We start from the raw sequence: 6,000 nt of genomic DNA on the forward strand, positions 1-6,000 counted from the left end.
GTTTGTTTATAGTTAATTTATGCAGTTCTTTGAAAAGCAGCTGTTTGACCATTTGGTTTTCTTGAACTTTCAATGTTGTGCACAGAGCAAAAAATGCACTATCAATTTGAACTAATAAAAGTGGTGATTTGAAAGCTTCGAAAAAAATTAAAGAACTAAACCCCACATTTCAAAACGATTACAGGCAGTGGGACAGAGGCTAGCATTATAGGGTGTGCAACAGGTGAAGGAGCTCAGGATTGGGCTCGAGAAATACTGAACATGTCACCAAAATCACATTATCTTACAGTATATTTTCTTACTTTAAAGTAACAGGCACCATGCCTGCACTGGTCTCCAAAATAAACATGTAACAACAAATCGCAAGCTAAAAGCAAAAGCTCAGGTGAAAGGGATTTTTTATTGATATCATGGGCCACATGGAAGTATGGACCCCAATATATGAGGGCTTCAAGCAATAGACAGCTAAATATGAAGGCTTTACTGAGCATGCGACGGAAAATAAAAAAAAAATGTATGAGTGTTAGTTTCTGCAAGGCAAATGAAGATGTTAATTGCCTTAAAATAGAAGCTAAAATATTAACTGGGGCAGCAAAAAAATAATGTTTTCTTCTGAAGAAACAAAACCGCCTCACTATGCCAGTTGCCTGGATTCAAGATGCACATTTTTGCCCTTTAAGGCCATTTCCTTTTTTAAGCCTTATCGCTTGGTGTTACCATGGCTACCGATCATGAACTGAAATCGCTGTGTAATATAGTTTATTTCCAGCCATAATTGTGCTGAGGCTCTAGCAGTCAGCTTTGAGCAATTAAAGGAGACAGGCTCTAAGGTGGACTTGACAAAAGCCTCTAGCCCTATGGGTGGTAAAGCTGGCTGGGATTTATGGGCTGCTTGGTTTTGGTTTACGAAGTGCATTAATACATATAGTGTCACTACAGATGTAGCCTAATGTGCAGTAAGTAAGTCTTGTTATAAATGTCATCAGCTCATGGAGATAGATTTCTTACTTGTGAAGTCAAAGGGTAGAGGACCAATCTCCATCTCTTAAATACTCCACCCCGCATCCCCAGTCCAGGAAAATTTAACTCTTCCGCTTTCTCTTTTCCCAAGTCCATCTTTGACTGGAAGTCCTTCATCTGTTTTGGCATTTGAACAGAGTATCTTCTAATTCCTCAAATATTAAATCTAACCTCCACACACAAGTTGCACCTTTCCCAGTGAATGGTACCAGGGCAATAGGAAACCTAGAAACAACAGGAACCAACACCCTGGCAGCCAGGTAATTGCAGTGTTTGAAGAAGGCAGGACTTTGTTTTTAATTGCAGCTCTTTCACATTACACAGGCCCAAGTTATATAATTTTTTTCTAGTATGTTTTTTGCAGTGATGTAGGTAGGACCAGGTTCAACTTGAAATGGAGAAGACATTCTTACTTAGTGCTGCCCTATGATTTAAAAGACCGTCATAATTTTCTTGTTTGCCTTTGTTTTGGTGATAACAGTCCTATGCAAAAGGCTTTACAGCAGATCCCCTTGCACTCTGCTCTGAAGATAAGCATAGTCAGGCTGGAGTAAGTCTGCCCTGGGACACCAGTGAGTCAGTGATGCTTCTTCTGGGTAAGAAACGAGTTAAAGTCCCACTATAACCTCTTAACACAGTGGGAGATACTGCCCTCTGAGTGTGATAAAATGCACAGGCGCATTGCCTGTTGAAACAGGCGGGGTGCTACCTGCATGGCAGAGCACCGATGTGGATGTCATGCACTGACTCCTGCTCAGCTGATGGTGTTCTGGAGCCATCTTCTTCTGTCTGTAGTGGCTATAAAATGAGTCTCTGTTTCCTGGGGTCACTGTGTCCTACCACAGAGTAGCTTTGGTTCAGTAGAGGTGAAATAGCCTCCATTTAAGACCTGCTTCTCTTCAGAGAGCTGTTGTGCATCTTGAGGACATAATGGTTGTAAGAAATGGGAAGATCATAAGCTGAAAACTAGATTAATTTTCACTTTTTCTCATGGTTTTATTGTTTGTTCCAGTGCTCACATTTGTGTCTGGCAGAGTTTTTGCAGTTGATTGAAGAGATTTTGCTCTCCAATATACATCATGGCAAGCAGAAAAGCTAATTCACAGAATTAACCAGACCCAGACTGTTCTCACTAAAGTACCTGTGAATAATCTGACTGTGAGGAACTAATTAAAACAGGCAGATTCACACTGTATAAATCAGGTGAACTCTAGATTTCAAAGCCCCAGTGAACTAAATTTCAATACCACCTACCCACTGTTTTCCTAAAACAAGAGGGACCTGTGGGCATCCTGAAATTCAGATAAGTGCTCAAGGAAAGGTGCAGGATAGGTCCCATGAAAACTGGCAATGGTATTGCTCCCTGTTGCTCTCTTATATCCCCTTAGTTTGTGCCCTTAACCTGGAAGTAGGAGATGTGGCGTCTAGGCTCTCCTTCTCCCTCCCCACCAGCCGTGTAGTCTGACTGTCCTACTAATTAGACACCTCGTTGGAACCCTGAATCACTCCCCTAAAGTCAAGTTCAGACTGACTGTGGTGTTTCCTATGGCTATTTAAGGCATAATTCTAAGCAAAAGCTAGGCTTTTTAGGTTGTTATTCAGAGAAGATGTGATACTAAAGTAATATACTTTGGGCACTGCAACACCTTATTTATGCACTTAATCTGGATTTTGTCCCAAACGCTCAGCTAAATGTAAGTACAATGGGGCAGCTTCAGCAGGTCAAACAATTCCTGTCCAAGTAAGCCTAACTCAGGAATGACTTAATCTCTTTCATTCCTTAGGCTGCTGCTTTTGTGGCAACTTCAGAAGTGATTTGGCTGGTGATATCACTTGAGTTTTAGGAAAGCCATCAGTACATCTCAGCTCTGCATGTTATTGCCTTAGCTTCAGGGGTCATTCAGCTATATATCTCAAAACACCTGACAACCCTTTTGAAAGTGTCATTAGGATGACCTTTCTTGGTTTCTTTTTCAAGTCCTGGTGCTGGGATAATTTATGATGCTGTTTTATTGTAACCTATCAGTTTTTTAGTTATTATTGTGAAGTGCTATGTAGAGTCTTGACTGCCTTTGGAGAATAATCGTGAGAACTGAATCCACTGCATCTAATTCGGTGATATTATCTTGGCTGTGACTCATGTGCTTTAGGTTGGAGTGTGTGATTTGAAAGATGTCACTAGTGTTACCGTGTTGGCATTAGGAAGCAGGACGAGGAACCTCTGTTTTAGCAGGCTTCCTATGTTGCTTCCATATCCACCTCAGTGTGTCCATAGTACTGTATATTTGGTTAGGGTACTAATTGCAGCAACTTCATGATTTCAGTATGTGAAAGGCAGACAGAATTCAAGCTACTACTACGCCCCATCCTCCTAGGGACAATCTTGCAAACAGATTATCTATGTGATACTGAACCTGTTACATTACCTTAAGGATGGGGATGTATACTGTACAGGTGTCTAATATATACTAATGTAACTATCTAAAAGTGAGATGACTAACTGAGCTAGTTCCTCTAGGTTCCCTTTAGAGTTTCTGGAGAGAAGAAGTTACCTATGGAGCCACTGCATTCCAAGAAATGTGACTAAGGCTGAGATCTGTTAAGCAGCTGAACTGATTTACTGTCTTAGTGACTCTGAGACAGTCCCTCAGCTCCCTACATAGAGCTCTCTTTTCATCCTCCATCTGTCCTAGACTTGTGCCATCATTTTGCTTTGCTACACTGGCTCTGACGCTAAGCAGTTGAACCCTCTGTGGGTTACTTGAATTTGTTCACCCAAGAGTAGGTGTTTTCTTCTGGTTTAGTTTTCTGCCAGACTAAGTCAAAATGGCTCATGAAAAGGACTCAGAAGTGCTGAGGTCAGAACAACACAAACAGTGGCAGCATAAGGGTAGATGTGAAAGGGGATGTGACCCTACAGGTCGAGCACGGATAGTTTGGCTCCCTGCTTTTTGGATAGGCAGATGTTGAGCCCATATTAAGAAGCAGAACAAACTCTTTTCTGTCACATCCTCAAGTTGTCCCAAAGCTTCTACCTATGTGCCAGCTTGTGTCCAAAGACTGTGAGGGTGCTAGATAGGTTTAGGCATTAATCTCCGTCCTGCACTCAGAACACAATGATGATATTCCCTGAGTAGTTTCACTTACCACTGACTGCAGTTCTGGGAAACAGGCCACCTGGAGACGACTTACTTAACTTCTTCTTCAAGCAGTCCTCAGAGAACTGCTGGAAATCCAAGTTAATTCATTTAGCTTATCCTTCCTCTGTTCTAAAACTCTGGTGCCACTCACTGTCATAGGTAAATCTTGATTCTATGAGCCTTCTATCTTGTTCCTTTGTGCTGTGATCACACCAGATATTTCCAAACTGGTTATAAAAGGCATCTATTTTTGCATATGCAGGCATCCTTGCTCTACAGTTTTCCTAAAAGTTTTAAAAGTCTGGTTTGAAGTGTCTCCTACACCACTGATTCTCTGCATGTCTTTTTCTGTTCCTGAGGGCTTTTACAAACCTCATTTTGTAACTTTTCTCTCCTGGAAAGCAACACTGACATAAGATTAACTGGCTGTCTACAGATCCAGTGAAGGGAAAATGGACAACCTTTCTAAATGACTGATGCCATTCTCAACTCACTGCTAAGAGGTCTGCAGAGGGCTTTCTGGTAGATTTAGAAGCTTGTTGCTATCATACCTGGCTGCCTACCCATCTCCTATGACCTGCTGTGCATGGAGTCAGAACTGAAATTAACCCAGTGCTTTGCTTCAGATGACACTGGACCAAATGTTATCTTCATCTACACTCACATAGGTCTAAAGTAATTTTTGCAAGCAAAGAGCACACTTTTATTCTAGCTGATAGTAAAATCCTCATCCTTCTTTGAAAACAGCATGTTATGCATCGAAGGAACCTTTTATAGTAACTACGTAGGAAACAACTAGAAAGAAGTTAGCAATAGTAAAGGAGATTCCTGCCTTTCTAACTACCTCATAGTAATGTTGTCAAGTTCAGTTCAAGTCTGGGGCTAGCTTTCCTGCCAAAATATGGAGTAAAAGGTAATTTCTGGTTTTTTTTTTTTCCCTGAACCATTTTGACATTGTAATTTTAAAGCTAATTACTTGATGACAGGAATCAAAGGCAAATCAGTAAAGTCACTTTCCAAAGGCAGCTTTTGATAATGCTCTTTTCTGTGTTCTTCTCTGATTAAAAATATCAATACATTTGGTTATCTAAAGAGAAAGGGGTGGGGATGGGTGGGGAGTTGAAAAGTATTTTAATGCAGATTTTTTTTGTTCATGTAGATTGAAGATAATAACAGATAATAACTTCTTTTATTTTACAGAAAAGATCCCAGACAGACTGCAGATAATGCATCGCTAATGCCAATATAGGCAACTGTCACTCTTCATTCTCTGGACTAAAAGCAACATTTTACACTCAGGGTGATATGACATTTCCCTTCCATATATAAGCCTTAACAATAGAATCACAAGATTATAGAATAATTTAGTTTGGATGGGAACTCTGGAGGTCATTTGCTCAACCCTGTGCTCAAAGCAGCAGCAAGGGCCTTGTCCAGCAGAACTTTGAATATTTCCATATTTGAAGATTCTACAGCCTCTCTGGGAAACCTGTCCAGCATTGAACTGCCCACACAGAGAAAATCTTTCTGTTGTATCTACTTGGAATTACCCTTGTTGCAACCTGTGCCTGTTGGTCCTTTTGCTTTTGTTGCTTGCCCCTGGGAAGAGGCAGGTTCATTTTCTTCATAGCAAAGTTGGAAGTTACTTTCATAGGACATCTAGACTATGTCCTTGTACTGATGAGGACCGAGGACCCTGACACTCTCCCCAAAAAAGTTTTTCTGAGATGGTCTTTAAAGTCTCCAGTAATGGGGACATCACAGCTTAGGTAGCTTATTGATGCTTATTGATCTTTGTGGTTAGGAACACATTCCATAATATCTAAAAAATATTTTTCCC

The sequence above is a fragment of the Charadrius vociferus genome, unplaced genomic scaffold, assembly GCF_000708025.1.
Source record: "Charadrius vociferus isolate BGI_N301 unplaced genomic scaffold, ASM70802v2 scaffold15, whole genome shotgun sequence".
NCBI classification, from domain to species: Eukaryota; Metazoa; Chordata; class Aves; order Charadriiformes; family Charadriidae; genus Charadrius; species Charadrius vociferus.